Here is an 18,568-nt window from a genome sequence, read left to right on the forward strand (position 1 = left end):
ACATTATAATATTTTGTAAACTGCTTCTTGTTTTTATCTTCAAAATATAATGTATTGCTTTGCAATATAAATGTGTTATTTATTTATAATTATATATTAAAAGAATGACCAACTGATGCAGGAAAAACCTCTATGGAAAATAATGCTAGCTTATTCAAAAATACTTCCACATTTTAAAAATCAGTTATAAAATTATAGATTAAAGGCTGATAAAAATAAGTGAAAACAATTTAAGTTTCCACAAATCAAAACTACCCAATATGTATATAGTTGTTTTAACTTGCATAGATTATTAAAGGCTTATTAAGCTAGATATTTGTTCTAGCATAGATTCCATTCTAACAAGTTGTTGTCTTGGCAATCCCTCTAGGTTGAGGATGATGGTCCTCCAAGTTCATACATGGGTCTGGAGATGGCTTATGAAGCCAATCCTTGTTGAACAGGTCTCCTTGGCAGTAAGGGCAGGTCAGTTGAGAGGAAAGGAGAGGTTTCAATAGAAGCTGGTGTTGTTTCCTCTTCTCTCACTTCTCTTCAAAATGTTGTCTTCATGACTCAAAGAATTCTGCTCTCTGATAGATAAGGAATATCCCGGTGGTTCGGTCATGAGCAAGAGTTTTCCAATTGTTAACATCAATGTTGCAGATTTTAAGCATTGTCTTCAGGCCATCCTTGAACCTCTTCTTCTGTCCTCCTCTCATTCATTTCCCATTTTTCAGTTGGCCATACAAGAGTTGTTTTGGGTGTTGGCTGTAATGCATTCAGAACATGTGGTCTGTCCATCTGAGGCAGCTCTTGTTGATGGTGGCTTCAATGCTGCTGATCTTGGCTTCTTCAAGGATGCTGAGGTTGGTTCTGTATTCCTCCCATTTGATCTTGAAGATATTCTGGAGGCACCTTTGGTGGAAGCATTCCAGCTGGTTCAGTTGTTGACGATATGTGACACATCTTTCAAATCTGTACAGGAGGGTGGAAATATCAATTGCCTTGTACATGAGCATCTTGGTGTCTGTTCTAATGTCTTAACCCTGGTAAACCCATATCCGGAGATGTCCAAAGACAGCTTCTGCACATTTCAGACGACACTGGAATCCTCTGTCTGCAGAGGATGAGAGATGGCTTCCCAGATAGCAAAAACTGATGATGTTTTCTAGGAGCTGGTCTTGTAGTTTGACAGCAGGCAATACAGGATTGATTGTTGCATGTGCTGGTTGATGGAGAATATGAATTTTCATTAATTTCCAATGATCTTCAATCGTATATGGGTAGTCTTTCAGAAGTTCTTCTTTGAGACACAATTGAATCTTTATTTTCTTGTTGCTATTCTTTAGGGCTGCAATGTTGAATCTTCTTGTTGTCAGTTTCCATCAGAGTGGTCATTTTGGTCTGATCTGAATTCTCATGGTAGAGCAGATGAGGCAGTGGTTGGTCCAACAGTCTGCCCCTATGCTCATAGTGGATCATCGCAAGACTTGAGTTGTGCTTTGTACTCAGGAAATTTTGTTAAACTTGGAAGATGCCTGTGCATGAGTTGATTTAACATGTGAAAGATGTTGCACACCAGTAAACACACAGTCCTTGACAGTCAACAAGTTGAATCCAATGGCAGAAAAATCAAGACAACAGGAATTTGATGAACTGCTGCAACCCTCGTTCACATTTCCTGATGTCCCTTGTTCGCATTTCCTGATGTTGAGGATTCCAGGTATGGTCCTTCTTCCCTCAGGATTGGCTCTTGGGGCATTCTTTGTCAGGAACCTAACCCTCAAGCTTGTTGTCATGGGTGACCCTACCAGGAGTGCAAGGTTTCTGACGGTATCACTCTCAGGATCACTGGCACACATATGAACATACATAAACAGCTAAGGAGGCCAAGTATAGTTAAATATATTGCTTTTAAAGCAAAATTTCAATTTTCCATATGAAGTATAGCATACAGTAAATTGCTTATATAAATTGTAGAATGTACAATAGGCCTGCTATTTCAATACAATAGTTTGTCTCTAATAAAATAACTTCTCAAAAAAATTCTATGTATCATTTGCCAATACCAAAAGAATTAAGTTCAAAGCTCAATGCATAACAGTACAAAACTGATAATACAAAGTAGTAAAAGCAATATCAATTGGGTCAATTAGTATACATACAAATTTTTATCGCACACTTGTACTGACCAATATTATTACAATGGTGTACATATTAGATTCAAGCTGTGGGTAGAAGGTTCTTACCAAATGAAAGTGTAAATTAAAAATAGGTAGAATTATGACTAGAGGACTATAGCACAGTCTTTCTAAGGACAAATACTTTTATAGTATAAGTTAAAAATCAAACTTTTGAAGGGAGCCTTTAGTGATCTCCATGAAAAAAGCTGCAAAGCATTTAGACCATCAACAGGCTAAAAAGCCAATGGTTTTCTCATCTGCAAAGTAAGTGATACGGATATGAAAGTCACTGCTATAACACAAAGCATGTCTTCTGATACTGATAACAAGATAATAAATAAGGATTCAAAAACTCACTAAGATCCAAACATTTCCTGATACATACACATTACAATAAATGGTCTAGTTTATGAGACACATAAATTACAGTAATCCCATTCAGCTACATACCACTTAAGTCTTGCAATGCAACATCTGTTGGTCATTTTTGCCTTTAATTTGCTAAAACATGGTTTTGGAAGCCACTTATGCACGAGTTATTTCTGTGTGTGATATAAAAATGACCACATCATCCTTCATGTAATGTTTTAACAGAAATTACATTACTGTTAAGGGGGGAAATATTTACAAAGCAGTACAAAATCTTAAACATCACTGTTACAAAGTGTTATTTAACATCATTAAAATAGTGTAACACAGATTCAGTTAGCATTGTATAAGAGTAAATAATACCACCTGAGATATAAAGTTCATTTCTATACAGTATGAAAGAGTCTGCTTAATTATTACTATTCATCATGCAATGTAAATATATTGGTTAAATTACTATACTAAATCCTGTTATAGAATTTTAGTTGTTTTTTTTTTTCACCAATGACATCAGGTGGAAAAATGGATATTGAAAAACAAGGTGATATCTGCATAGTAAAGAAAGTTTCAGTCTTGTTTCATAACTAGAAACTTCCTTTTAATTTGTAATATTGCCTTATGACTGTTTTAAAAAATTAGTAGCTTAAGCATATTAGTTAGCTTTCAACCATCATTAATATACTGGAATTTATTGTCAAATATTATTGATAAGTAAATATATTTTAAATTTGATATTTTATAAACCAAATGGAAAATGTTTTATTCACTTTTTCTGTCATTCATAGGCTAAAGTGTGTGCCTCTCTTTTTGTGTCTTTGGTGAGGACCCAATCTAATTGTAATTAGAATTAAATATGTAAAAACTCATCAAGGTTCTGCTAATTTCTGTAATAAACCATCTTGAATTTATGCTTTATTTCTTCTGAGACATATCAAATAACAGTTTTAACATCTTTTTATTCATGTAATGGATCATTGAAAATACCTGATATATTCCAGTATGTAATTTTTTTTACCCTAATTATATTTCAATTCCATTTAAACTAATTATTATAACAAATTATACATTACAACAGAATCTCTTATTATGTTAAAATAATCTGTCTTAAGTCACAAATGAAAACCATACAATAAGTTTATGATAAATCTAATTAATTTCTTTAATTTTTCTATAATTTATTAGCATGTTGAGTTATTGGTAGTAAAATAACTATAATCTGGCAATTCAACCTTAACAAGTGATTCATGCATTCTCCCACATCCTTGCAAGAAATGCCCTATAAATAAGTGATATGTATACGGCTAACAAAAAGATTATTAGAATATCATCTAAAAGTCCAAAGACCCCAAATAGAGCTTCTGGTAAAATATCAAGAGGTGACACAAGGTACAATATACCAATCAAAAAACACAAAAGAATTCTGAACCTCATCATGTTTACCATGCCATCAAAGGAAAACAAATCAGACAATACATGACGAAGTAAGATTGGCAGATCCCATAAATATTGAACCCATGGGATTGGACCAGATGCAAACCTTCTGTTGTATTCATTGATTTCATAGTTAATCTGATTGGCATTTTCTCTTTGATTAGATCCTTCTGGATTGCTATCTGAACAGCGCAATAAAACAGACACTTGTTGACGACAAATGGGGCACAGAACTGCCCGTGGCCAATTCCCATGTCTCCAATATTCAATCATGCACTGGGAACAAAAGATATGTCCACAGTTAGTTTGTATAGGATGGTTAACTTCATTAAGGCACACAGGACACTGGTGACCCAAACTGCTAGCAATTCTGTTGTTTATCTCTTGGGCAGTAGCTGTCCGAGTATCACCTTGATGATACAGATCAGGAGCTGTTGGATGGTGAATTCTCTGCTGTAAATTATTCTCATTCACGTTATTTCTGAGCCATAAATGTGAAGTGAAGAATCCTAAACTCAACAACAAAAGGCTTCCCAACACAAAAACTACAAAAACCTCATTTCCAATCCCTTCCAAAATCTGATGATTTTCATGTAACATTTTACATACCACTTGAGAGCAACTTTATATAGAGATCAATCATCTATGTGCTAGAAAGTTTTTCCTTTTTTGTCACTAGTGTGATGTTCAAAAGATTATACTTGATTTGTTGAGACAAGAAGAATAGGAACTAAAAAGAAAAGAAAAATTATGTTGAATTTTTTGAACATACAGGTTTTTGAAAATAAGGTTTAATAAGATAATTTTATTTATTTGTTTACATTCCATTAAATCAATATTATTCTTGAATTTAAAGATTTATCTTTTCTACACTCTAGTATAATGGGTGTATAATCTTGAGTTTGTGATTCCCAAAATATAATTCACTTTTCCATTAATGAATTTGTTATAATATTCATATTTACCAATTGTAGCCATTAGCAAAAACAGCTTTCAAATCCTTCTATCATATGTTTGTTACTAGGAACAGGAAATGTTACAATATTTCAGATAATTCACTATGTAGAATATACAATTTTACACAAAACATTCTGAAGGTATGAAATCTGTTGATGTAGTCTAATTCCTTGTTATTTGATGCAAAAACTGCCTTCATCTTAGCAAAGAAGAAATATTATGTAAAAATAAGTAAAAATATTTTGTGTCCATATAATTAATAAAAAAATATACAATATAGATTTTATAATTCAAGTTTAGTTTATAATAATATTGTGGTTTATACCAAGTGCTTATATTACATTCAGGTTGAGTTGCAAAATGTTAAACATATCAATAAGAATAAATGTACTAATACCTCTATGTCACTAGTGCAAAAACATTAACTTAGGAAGTAATACCTATTTGGACATCCAATAAGTTTACATTCAATATATCAAGGCTTGAGTTTTATGTGTAAGCTCACTTCCAATAAAACTGCATCTGCTTTTAAAAACTACTTACTAAATTACTGAGCTCACTTCTAATTTTTTTTTCTCACTGGATACACAAGACTTCAAATAATATGTATCATAATTAAGGTAAATTATTTGTGTTCTCATCTATCACACCAATAACAAAACCAAAACCAATACTATACAACATATAGTAAAATGATTGTGGATGAATAATGTTTATAAAGGCCACAGTCAAATGTTATATTCAGTTATTTTGACCACTTGTTGATGGTTTTAATAGATGCTGTGAAAAATAATATTTGCTTTTCATTCTCACTGAATGACTCTTGCTCATGATAAAATTTTGTTTCCATAATTGGTACAATCTGAAGGTTAACCTTCGTTAACCTGAAGACGACCTAAGAAGGTTGAAACGTTGTCCTCTGGTTCATTAGTAAAAATGTTCATACCCATACAAACCATCCTGAGACACATTTTAACTTCAAGTGGGTCTTGTCATCACGAATTAGATGGGTTTTAATTACAATTCTGAACCATAACATGAAATACCAAAATCTGCTTCCAAATTGTTTTAAATTGCTCCCAAACTTTCACATAAAACAACATAGATATTTTAACACAACTGCAACCACCAATATCCTTCAATTTCTTATTCATTATCCAACTAGGAGACCTAGAAAATATCTCCCTCTGAATTTAATCATTTGTTTTTATTTTATTCTTGGTCTATACCCTGCAATCAGTTTAAAGGTCAAATGTAATAAAACATATCAATCATATGCTTTCATGCAATTTAGTAAAACTGGTTGATTGTGAACAAATTAGAGACAACTTTAGAAAAACCTGTTTTTACATTTTTCTAAGGTTTGCTTTTTTTTAACATAATTTCTCTCTTTTTTTACAAAATGATTAATGAGTATGAAATTAAAATAAATTATACTACTATTTAATAACTATGGGTAACAATCTATGTTACTATAAATTTAGTTATAATATATATATATTTACACACACACACTTTTAATATTTAAATGTTTGATAAAGAGAGATAGTGATAATGTAAACATTCAGAAATCTTGTGGACAAAATGCAAATAAGACTACATTATAAATACAATAATCAGTGATTTGGAACATAAAGTGAGTGATTCAGTTCAGTATTAGAAATGAGAGTAATTGCATCTATTCAGTTACTCAACTGATTAGTTGAGAAGCTCTACATATTCATGTGTATCACAAGTCTTCAAATTTTTATTAAAACAGTGAAATTTAAGCCTACAATGTGTCAAAATGGTTGGTTGGTTGTTTTATGACACAAAACAGCGAGACTATCAGCACCAAACATCCAGTAAAAAGTTAAAATTAAAGGAAATTTAGTAAAATTAATAAAAGTAAATCAAGGTAAAACAAATTAAAGTTTAAAAAAAACATAAATAGCATGAAACCAATGTTACAACTAGTCTATAACGTTAAGAAAAAAACTACAGTAATACAAGTTGTAAAGGAATTTCTGTAGCATAATTGTAATTATCATAACTTGTCAGGATGACTAACAGGAAAGTACAAAAATCACCGTCAGTCACCTGAAGTTGGCCTTTCCAGTTCTGGTTTCGAGTATTTTGATGTTATGGCCTTTTTCTAATTTCAAATTGAACAAGATAGACTGTGATTCTTAAAAGGGAATCACATTAAAAAGGTCTAATGTATAAATTAAAAAACTTAAATAGCATTTAAAAGATTAATGGCCTTTAAAAAACTAAACATTTCTAAAGTGGACAGTGTCACCATCACCAATAACACTGTCTAACATTATGGAAAAACCTTGGGACAGAACATGTTTAAAACAGTGCAGTCATTGAGAGTCATAACGATGACAAGAAAGTAAAATTTGGCTTATTGTGACCTGAATGTTACACAAACTATATATTGGTGCATCAGTTCCAGATAAAAGAAAACAATGACTTAAAAAACTATGACCAACACATAGTCTAATAAGAACAACTTCCTCTTTCCAATCCTTATGAAGGCAAGATGGCCAAAGTCTAATGTAGGGTTGTATTTGGAAAAAGCTTGAATATTGGTGAGAACAGGGTGAGAACTAACCTGAAGCAATTCCAGGGCCAGTAGAGAACTAAGCAAGTCAGTATAAATAGTGCAATTTCAGTACTGCTTAGCTTCTGTATGATCCAGGGCATAAGAAATGGCATACAGTTCAGCAGTGAACACAGAAGCTGTAGAGGGGATTCTGCATGCAACCACTGAAACCCAACAAACCATGGCAGAGCCCATACAGTCACCTGATTTCGAACCATCTGTATACATAGCAATAGAAAGACAGTTCAAAAAATGTTCAGCAAATAACAGATAGTATTTCCAATCAGAAGTGTCTGCTTTTCTCAGCTGACTTGAAGATAAGTCACATTTGGGGACTGTAAGAAACCATAGTGTGATGGGCTGACCAGTGGATATAGCAATATTTTCCAAAAACAGACCCAATTCATTCAACTGTGCCTGGATACGAAGGCCAAAAGAAGCAATGGCAGATCATCTATTTTGAAAAAGTATGGCCCATTGAGGAAGGAAAACACAACTCCAGTGGAATACTTTGGTAAGAAATGAAGTTTTGAAGCAAAAAGTAAAGATAGTTGCAAACTGCAGTTGTGCAAAGGAGGTTCATGAGACTCTATGTATATACTCTGAACTAGGGAAGTGCAAAAAGCCCCAGTGTAGAGCTGAAGTCTATGATGATGAATGGGGTCCAGCATCTTTAAGACCAAGGTTCTGGCAGAGCCATAGGCCAGTGATCCACAGTCGAGTTTTGATCGAATAAAAGCATGATATATCTTTAATATAGAACATCGACTAGCTTCCCAAGTGGTGGAAGAGAGAACACAGAGGATGTTCAGGGCTCTTGTACATTTGACCTGTAGCTACTTGATGTGTGGTATAAAGGTCAGCTTATGGTCAAAGATAAGTCCCAAGAACTTTGTGCATGCGAACGGTTTTAGAGAGAGAGAAGTTAAAGCCATTTGCTGTGGTCCACTTCAGTACATGATTGAGGGCAGTCTGTAGCTGTCGTTCAATACACCTCATATGTTCGACCACTGATATGAGATGTGAAAGTCATCGACATTGAGCCTGTTTGCAACAGTGAAAGGGGGTTGTTTAGTGATGGCATTAATCTTGATAATAAAAAGTGTGACACTCAAAACACAGCCCTGACGGACTCCAAGTTCCTGTAGAAAAGAACGGTAAAGTGTCGAACCCACACAAACTTGAAATCTCCCGTCCATTAAAAATTAATACAAATGGGCAAATGGCCACGTGGCCCATATACATGAAGGTCTCGCAAAATGCCATATCTCCATGTTGTATCATAAGCCTTTTCAATGTCAAAGAATACTGATACAAGATGTTGTCGTTTGAGAAAAGATTCTCTGATTGACATTTCAAGTCGAATCAGGTGGTCCATGGTGGAGCCCTGTCATTAGACCCCACATTGGGTAGGCAAGAGGAGGTTGTTTGATTCGAGGAACCAAACAAGACAAGCATTAACCATCCTCTTTAAGATTTTACAGAGACAGTTCATCAAAGCAATTGGATGGTAGTTTGAAGGAATCTTAGGATCCTTCCTTCCCAGGCTTAGATTAAGGTAAGACAATAGCCTGGCACCAGGCATCAGGAAAAACATTCTCCTGCTAGATCTGGTTAAAAACAATCAGAAGAATAGCAAGAGAAGCAGGAGATAGAAGGCAGAGCATTTCATAATGTACATCATCAGGTCCAACTGATGTACTGCCAGACCGATGAAGGTCAGTCTGAGTCTCACCAGTGTAAACAGACAATTATAGTCATAGAGAGAATCAACTCAAAAGAAAAGAGTTGATCTCTCTCCCCGAGTCTTGATGGCAAGAAGGTGGAGGAAGAAGCAGAAGTGCTAAATACTTGGCAAAAGCTTTCACATAGCATATTGGTGATCCATCAGGTATCAGTTACCTTCTGGCCACCAGAGAGCAAGATCAAGAGGGTGACAGGATTATATTGCCCCCTGACCTTTCAAATCTTGTCCCACACGACTTTCAAACTGGTGGTAAAAGAAATGCTGGTTGTGAACTTAATCCAAGATTCCTTCTGGCTTTGACATTTCACCCACCGAGTATGTGCACGGGCCTGATGGAAATCAATGTGGTTTGAGAGTGTGGGATAACTACGGAAAGTATCCAAGGCCCATTTTTGAGCCTTCCATGCCATGTGACAGGCAGGAATCCACCATGGATGAGGATATCATAGAAAACATGTCAAGGTTTTAGGAATACATTGAGCAGTTGCTTTTATAATACAGTCAGTTACTGCTGCCATACAGTTGTCTATTAGTGGCTTACAAACAATGGCAGGATCATGTTCTGTGAGAGCAGTGAAGGAGAGCAAGTTTGCTTGATCCAGCTTCCACCAGAGCACGAGGGTTGGGCTGCATTGATTATGGCCAGTCTCTCTTGAAATTATAGGAAAATTACCACTGCCTCATGGATTATTGTCAACCCTCTATGAAAAATGGCAGAAGAGTAAAGGGAAGCAATAGCAGTAAAGGACTGACTAGGTGCATGAAAAAAGTAGAAGAACCAGTATTGAAAAGAGAAAGGTTGTGATCAGAGAGCATATGCTCTACAGAGCAATCCCTCCTATGAATATCAGCACTTCCCCAGAGGGGATGATGTCCATTAAAGTCCCCCAGGATTAAAAGGGGAGATGGCAACTGTTCAATGAGAGCATCAAGGTCTTGTTGATCATAGGTCTCTCCAGGTGGCAGGTAGATAGAACAAACAGTGATGGTATGACCCAAGGAAACATGGATGGCTACAGCCTCCAAGGGTGAGTCAAGTGACAAAGACATGGTGGGTACATGCTGATCAACCAACAGTGCCACATCCTCCAAGCACTCATCCATCACACAGCCTGTCATTTCTGTACAAAGAAAACTACCAAAAAGTGACTGTATCAGCAGGTTTCAGAGGTGTTTCTTGTAAGGAAAGACATACAGGATAGTAGAAAGCAATCAGTGTTTTGGTGTCATCTATATTAGAACGTAATCCTCGACAGTTCTATTGTATCAAGGTGGCCATTTTTATTTATGTGCAAGCAATTGGGTGGAGAACCCTTCTTTTTATGACCACATCTTTTTTTCTTTACTGTCTTTATTTGAGAGAGGTCTATAGACTTCCATGGATCCTGCCCTGGGTTGATTGGGCAGATCTTTGATGTTGAAAGAGGATTCCAGTAAATGAAGCCATGAACAAATTATCATTTTACACCTTGGGATGGGAGAAGATATATCCCAGAAAATATCTGTACCTGGAACCAAAGCAATTGGATCTTGGGATTTGTTAGAATGTATGTAAGGGACAGAGATGGGTGTTAAAGTTAATTCATTAACTTTTTTTACCACGGAGGTCAAAAGACTTATTTGTTTTGAGAGCAATTATTTTGGAGGCAAAGAGAGATCTGTCTGCACTCCCACTGTAGTAGTGAAATGAAGTGCAGCAGTATACATCCAAGATAAAGTGGTGGACAGCAATTTTCAAGTCTCAGGATTAGTAATGCTATGAATCATTTTCAAACACTGCACCTCTTTCTCTTAAAACCATTTAGGACAAGAACAAAAGTAGGACAGGTGAGAGCCATTGCAATTTACACAATGAGGGTCTGTTATACATTCACAGGTATCCTGGTCCTTGCCACCGCTACAAGCACACATCAAGGAACCACAACATGACCAAAGTCTTTAAGTGGCCAAACTGCTGACACTGGAAACATCTGAGAAGGTTTGGAATGTATGGCCATACCCTGCAATAAAGATAGCCTGTCTTGATGGTGGCAGGTGGAAGTGGTGATGTAAATATCAAAATGAGGATATTAGTTGACATCATAATTCCATCTTTGCAAGTGGAGATACGCCTCACTGCATAAACTCCTTGAGTGGAGAAACCAGTGAGAATTTCTAACTCGGGGATGTTCTTCAAACTCCTCTCAACAATAACTCTTCATGATGAATTCAAAGTAGCATGAGATGTGGCCTCAATAGGCATATTCCCAATGACCTTTGAATGCAAGAGGAGTTAACTGTGTTGAGATGTGGATATTTCCACCAACATGTCACCAGATCAAATCTTCTTTACTGACTTTGGAGAGCCAGCAAGTCCTTCTAGTCCCTTCTGAATGAAAAAGGGAGATGTTGCCCTAAAGGTTTGTCTGAAAGAGAATGTAGAATAAGATAATGAGGTACAACAGGTGTTAGAGATGTTGAAGATTGCTGCTCACGATCCATTATAAAAAAAAGGAATATTTCATTGCTCATTGACCCCACCCACCCCAAGTGGTCCAGCTGACTGACCCAAGGAGGTCCACCCCAAGGCTGCCTGTCTACTGGAATTCAAGGCCAAAGTGATGTGTTAAAGATGAACTCCTCAACCACCAGGCTTCTCTCATCCTTCCCTTCACGGGTCGCCATGCATGGCAAATACATGGGTGGATGTTTAGATCCCAGAGGAAGTATACTGAAAGAACAAAACCTTCTCTGGGAGGTTCCCTCACCACATACTGGAATCCACATTGAGGGGTGTCAAAATGAATGCAGACTGCAAATGTTAGTGAATAAATAAATTACCTCATTATCATTATGTATACTGGACTTTTACCAAATAATCTAAAGAAACCACCCAATATTAGAACATGTTACAACAGTATCTATTCTATCCCCAACTGAAAACTATGTTAAAATAAATTTAATATAATATAAATTAAATGTAGAAACAATTTTTAGAGGCCTAAGTTAGGAGTAAAAAAACTCAAAACTAAAATGAATATAAAACTGTAAGCAAGAAAATAGTAACATATTTTATTTTACTGAAATATTAAATATCAGTTTAATTACATGCAAAGTTTATAATAACAGTTTTACAAAATAAACCAACCTTCCAAAATATTAAGTACATGGATTTAAAACATACAATTTTAAAAAATGAAACAAAAATTGTGAAAAAAAGTTTCTTACATATAGACACCAGTGTCAGAAGTCAATTATTCCTACTGTTAAACTTGTATAGTGTTATTTGTATATATACTAAAATTGACATGAAACTCTTTTCAGTATATGTTAAAAATGCACTACCATACATGCAATAAGAATGCATAAATGAGGGATAAAACAACCTACCAGGGACCAAGCTTTCATTTTTTCTCACTGAACTTAATAGCTTTACTTACTTTTTTCTAGGGCTTGTCCATTTTTTCTCATTCCTCTCTATCTTCATCATACTTTTACATGGCTAACCCTTTTATTTAATTCAGCTGTTTGTATAGATGTAAAATGTTTTGATCTGATAACAAACAGAATGAGTTTGTTTATTAGCTGGGTGCCCTTGTTGTTAGTGGTATATTTGGTCACCTGAAATAGTTTACTACTGTTAAAACACTGAATAAAATTGCACTGGTAATAATAATAATAATAAATGTTGGTGAAAATTTTAATTTTTTATGCCTAAGTGAAAATCATAAACATTCAATTCACCTTTATTTTTCATACATTCTGGAATGAAAAGAGTGACATTTTTAGTCTGCCATTTACTTTGTAATTTGGATTATTGCTGGTATCATTGCTCAGGCAATTTTTTAACACTAACAGTGAAACAAAGTTTTGTGCAATCAGTTTATAGATCAAATGTGATAAAACATACCAATTATATACTTTCATGCAATTTAGTGAAAATTGCTGATTGAGGAGAAGTTAAGAGATAGTTCTAGAAAAGACTGTCCTAGTAGATTGGGAAATTAATGGATAAGAAGTAGAAATCAAAGAAATAAGACAAAGTGACAGCATTAGGGAGGATGAGGAGAAAAAGAGCCAATTTTTAGAAGGATACAAAGCAGTAAAATGTAAGACAAGATTAGTTAGTATTCAAGGTGCCAGTGTGTAATAAATCTGAACTGTTGGCCCTTTGCTATTAGAAATGAAATAAAAACAATTACACAGTGAGGGAGACTCATTGTGTGAATAGATAGTTATCTATAGCAGGGAGCATAATAAAGAACTAGAATTTGTTTGTCAGGTATTATACATGTTGATAATTTAGTTGCTTATGTTAGAAATTATAAATCATGAAAAGCTGCTTCACAAAAGTAAAAAAAACCTCTTTCAGAGGTTTATGGATAGAACTTGTAGAACCAATCCTGGTAGTGCAATTTAGTAATCAGTTATGTTTAATTAATTAATTACTCTCAAGAGGCTTCAACACTTAGAATGACAAATAGTAATATCACAGAATACTAACTTAGGTTAGATAATTAATATCACAAGTTATTACACTAATCACTTAACAACCATGAATTAATTAAAGATAATCATTATAAATCACAATGATAATATTTTTGGTTACATGGATAGTTGGAATAATTGAAAACACTAATTTTTATCAACTGGTTATTTTAGTGACATTAATTGGTAAATGTAATTTTATTTTTCTAAACCAGGTAAGTTGACTTAATTCTGATAAAATGTTTATTTTACACTGGTAACTGTTCAAGTAAAAGTTATATGGACTAATTTTCCAGCTCTAGATAGAAGTACACATAGTACCTTTGGAATTGTTCCCTCGTGCCAGAGACAGTAACGAATTACTTTACAGGATCAAAGGCTTAAATAAAAGGTCATCAAGAATATACTTAGAGCAATAGGTTGGCTGTTCAGACATGTGTGAAAGTTTTCAGGACAAGAATGAATTAAAGGTTAGAGATGACCTTTGAATAAGCAGACCAAGAAATAAGAAATTAAAAAAAAAACCCAAACAAATTCATGAATAAAAGTTTAAACTGAACTAACATAGTGGTAAGGGACCTTGGAAAATTGGGATTAAACAAGTTAATAAGAAAACTAGAGTAATAACAAAACTTTAAAATATTTAGAGCATAGAATGTTGAATAACAACTTTAAAAAGATGTATTAGAGATTTAAGCTCAGTTGCTATTATTCCAATGTTAGGAGTATCAGAAACTAAGTGGATGAGTTTAGGTTTTAAGTTAAAATGGAAATAAATGAAACTTGATTACATTTGGAAAACAACAATAAAGGGAATTATTTTGAAATTTAACAGTGATTGACCTTAAAAAGAGGTTGAGGTAGCTCATTATGCAATATATTAAGTGCATCTTGTTGGGAATGAAGACTTAAAAAATTATAGTCATGAGGTTGAATCCATACCCAGGGTTACAGTCAAGGAATCCATGAACAAAATTTTTAAATGGCAATCAGTACAAGTCACTTGTTCAGGTAAATAATCTTTATGAGAAATTTCACAAGGAAATCAAGGTTACTACTATTATGAATACTAATGAATGAATTATGGGATATTCTAATTTTAAACACATTGTTTTTGGTTTTATGGAGTCAAGTAGCGAGTTTTCTTTCAAGTGATTCTGAATAGTTTCTATATCAACTAGGAGAGCATCAACAACATTAATCAACGTCATGTAAAATAAATTAGTAATAAAAAGTACAATTACATCAATTAATACGACCAAAATAATTAATTAACTGAAACTGAGTTTTGATTATCCCAATTATTCACTGACAAAAATACTGCACTTACAACTCTTTGTCATTATTTTCTACCAATTCAAGTTTTTTCAGCTCTTAACTGATTAATGTTATTATTCACAAAAAATAAAACTAATTTCTAATTATCACTATTTTTTACGATTCCAAGTGCAACTGGAATACTGCCATTAACTGGTCAGAAAACCAGTTAAAGGAATGCAATATTAGGATTTTGTTAATGATTGATAAGAATGTGGTCATAAAAGTAGAAGTGGGCAAGTATTTGGAAAAGAACGATCATCACATAATTAGGTTTGATATTTTACTACATGTTAATAAAAAAATAAAGACCATTTTAGTTCCTAATTCTCAGAAAAACTTTGAGGCTATGAAATTAGACCTATTATTAGTGAAATGGGATACTGAAATAAAAGATGTTGAACAAACTCAGTATATATTCTTTATTAATTATACTGCTTTTAATTAACGATAGGCACATTCTTAAGTATAGGAAAAGAATGACAGGAATATAAAACCTAAGACAAAGAAAAATGAAGAATATGTACCTTAACTCAGCTTTTCTAAGAAAGAAATCTGGTTAAAAAAAGCAATTAGTAAGTCTAAAAGGGTTTATGAGAAACAGCTGGCTGATTCTGTTAAAACTTATAGTAATGACAAACTCAGTATATATTCTTTATTAATTATACTGCTTTTAATTAACGATAGGCACATTCTTAAGTATAGGAAAAGAATGACAGGAATATAAAACCTAAGACAAAGAAAATGAAGAATATGTACCTTAACTCAGCTTTTCTAAGAAAGAAATCTGGTTAAAAAAAGCAATTAGTAAGTCTAAAAGGGTTTATGAGAAACAGCTGGCTGATTCTGTTAAAACTTATAGTAATGACTTTTCTTAAATGTGTTAAAGGCAAGTAAGATGTTAAAATGGGAATTGGGCTATAAAGGGATATTCAAGGCAAGGTTTCTGTTGGAAACTACAAGATGGCTGAGCTTTTAAGTGCTTTCTTCTGTATTTACAAGATAGTTTATCACAAGTATTCCTAAACATTGGCATTTTATACAAAGTAATAAATTGACCTGAACTGGTAAACATTACTCCTTTTTTGGTTGAAAAACAAGATCAAGATATAACAATAGATAATGCAATAAGAGAGTCAGAGAATGTTTTCTCAATATTCAAAAAGAGATAAAGAATAACACTGACTTTTGATAGGTCAATAAATAATAAACAAGTGCCTGAAGATTGAACAGTTGCTAATCGTACACCTGTTTTTAAAAGTGATAAAGAGTTGCTCTGGAAATTATTAGTTAATAATCTTACTTCTACAATAGGAAATATCCTTGAGTATGTTGAAAACAAGTTTAACATTTTCTTAAAAAACAAACGTGATATATAAAATAAAATTTCTCTGTATTCTATACAGGTAAATTTTCACAAAACAATGTAAACTTTTTCAAGGACACTTTATCTTAGCTGGATGATGGAAAGAGTTTCAGAGCTTTTCATATGGTGTCACACAAAATATTTGTGGATCTTGGTCAAAAAGTAGTAAGTTGGATAGTAAGATGGCTTAATATTAGAAAATACAAAGTTATTAGTGGAGTTTAACTAAACTGTAATCTTGTCACTAGTGGAGTGCCTTAGGAGTTACTGCTTGGGATTATGGTATTTCTTATTTACCTTAATAAAGCTGATGTGCTATAATTAATAAGTTATTAAAGTTCATGGATAATGTTAAACTCTTGTGTATTTTTATCATATTGAGATAACAGATGTTCTAGAAAATGTCTTGATCAACTGGTATGTTGTTAAATATTTAGTAAATTACCTTTAATTACAGTATGTGTTAAGATAATGGATTTCAGTTATCACAACTTGAATAAGATATTTAACATAAATGAAAACCTATTCAATAACGTAACTGAAGGAAAGATTGTTGGTATAGCAATGACTAAATTACTCGATTCATTGTGGCAATGTTCTGTTAGTAGTAAATCTATTAGAACCTTGCTTTAAGGAGAGAGAGAGAATAATTAAGAAAAAATTAATCATCTCTTTATACAAATCATCAGTTAAGTCTCATTTCAATTACATATACAGTTTTGATTTCATAACTAAGAAACAATATTGAGTTATTCGCAAAAATTCAGAAGAGAGTTACTACACTGATTCCAACCAAGGGTTATTTTATTTCAAAGAAAGAAGGGCAAAAATCATACCACTAGAGCTTGAAAAATCTAGGAAATTGGATTATATTCATAGGATTGATGGGAAGGACAAAGTAACAAGTTTACCAGACTATCTGAAAGAATGATACAACAATAGGATAAAGGACTTTAATTTTTTTCAGGTTTTGAAGATTGTTTTAGTGCAAAGTCAAAGAATAGGGTATCTGTGCCATATTCAACAAAGGAATCCAAACCCATGATTTTACTAGTATTGTAACTCCATAACACAACAGATATCCATAATGACCCACTGGGGAAACTGTATTTAAAAACTATACGACAAAAAATATATAAAAAAAAAGACTTAGAAAAAAAAACTTGGCTAAGTTTCATTTAAATTTCATTTTAATTTTGCACAAATCTAGATTCCAGTTACGACGTTTTTTAATATTTATATTACAATAAAGATCAGCAACACTCATTAATAGAATGAATCACTTATTGAATTAATTGCCGTCGCCAGAAGGAGAAGCCGGTACTTTACAAAAGTTTTAAAAGTTACATCGCTTATCTTTGAGGAAATGAAGGATGAATTTAACATTAAAGTTTAATAATGCTTTTTGTCAAACATAAACCCAGTCAAAATTCATGACTAAACTTAAGTTAAAGCCACAGGTGTATGTTAACAAATTAATCCAAGTTAAAAACGCAATAGTTCCTTTTGTTGGATGGCCTATACCATCAATTTAAATTCAAATAACGAAACATTTTTATAATATACACTCAACAATACAAACTAGTCTACAAAATACAATCACCCCAAATATCACTTACAACTTGATATTGTGACATTATATACTTACAGATGTTTTAAAAAATAGCGCCACCGTATACAAATAAAACTTTTTGCAAAAATTTCTTAATGGAATAATTTTATAATTACATAAAATCACGTAAAAATTAACATAACAAATTAAAATTCCTTAAAATTTGGAAATAATCTGAAAAAAAAAGTTAAGATATTTTATGTTACTTTTTGAGCGTATTAGCACATGTGAACTTTTCAGTATAAATATAAAAGGTGATGGCAGGTTATTAATATTGGTGAAACGTTGTTTTTTTAAATGATGCATTTCTAATCCATTTGAGCTGTTTTTGAATTTAAAAATTATGTGAACTTTATTGAAAATATTTACAAATGAATTCCAAATAGATACCATTGGTTATTTTAAGACACTTTTATTAACTGTTTGTGTGTATATTATTTACTGGCCACAAGAGACCTATTCAAACATGGATTACACAAATAAAATAATTAATATTGCAATTAATCTTCTTAGTTACTGCCGAGTTTTTCATACGTATTTTATTTTTAAG

The 18,568-nt window shown here is 33.1% G+C and overlaps 1 pseudogene across 3 annotated transcripts; it reads right to left on the bottom strand.

The window, feature by feature from the left end:
• Positions 1-3,469: 3,469 nt before the first annotated feature.
• On the bottom strand, positions 3,470-18,237 carry LOC143240762 (E3 ubiquitin-protein ligase RNF170 pseudogene; annotated as a pseudogene). 3 transcript variants are annotated; one of them, XR_013021932.1, is made up of 3 exons: positions 18,055-18,237; positions 12,676-12,856; positions 3,470-4,692 (listed from the first exon to the last, which is right to left on the bottom strand). The product of XR_013021932.1 is annotated as an E3 ubiquitin-protein ligase RNF170 pseudogene, transcript variant X2 (transcript). The 3 variants fall into 3 exon arrangements; XR_013021931.1 differs by having other exon boundaries at positions 18,026-18,067; XR_013021933.1 differs by lacking the exon at positions 18,055-18,237 and adding an exon at positions 14,045-14,205.
• Positions 18,238-18,568: the final 331 nt, after the last annotated feature.

This window comes from Tachypleus tridentatus, chromosome 13 (assembly GCF_004210375.1).
Source record: "Tachypleus tridentatus isolate NWPU-2018 chromosome 13, ASM421037v1, whole genome shotgun sequence".
Lineage (NCBI taxonomy): Eukaryota > Metazoa > Arthropoda > Merostomata > Xiphosura > Limulidae > Tachypleus > Tachypleus tridentatus.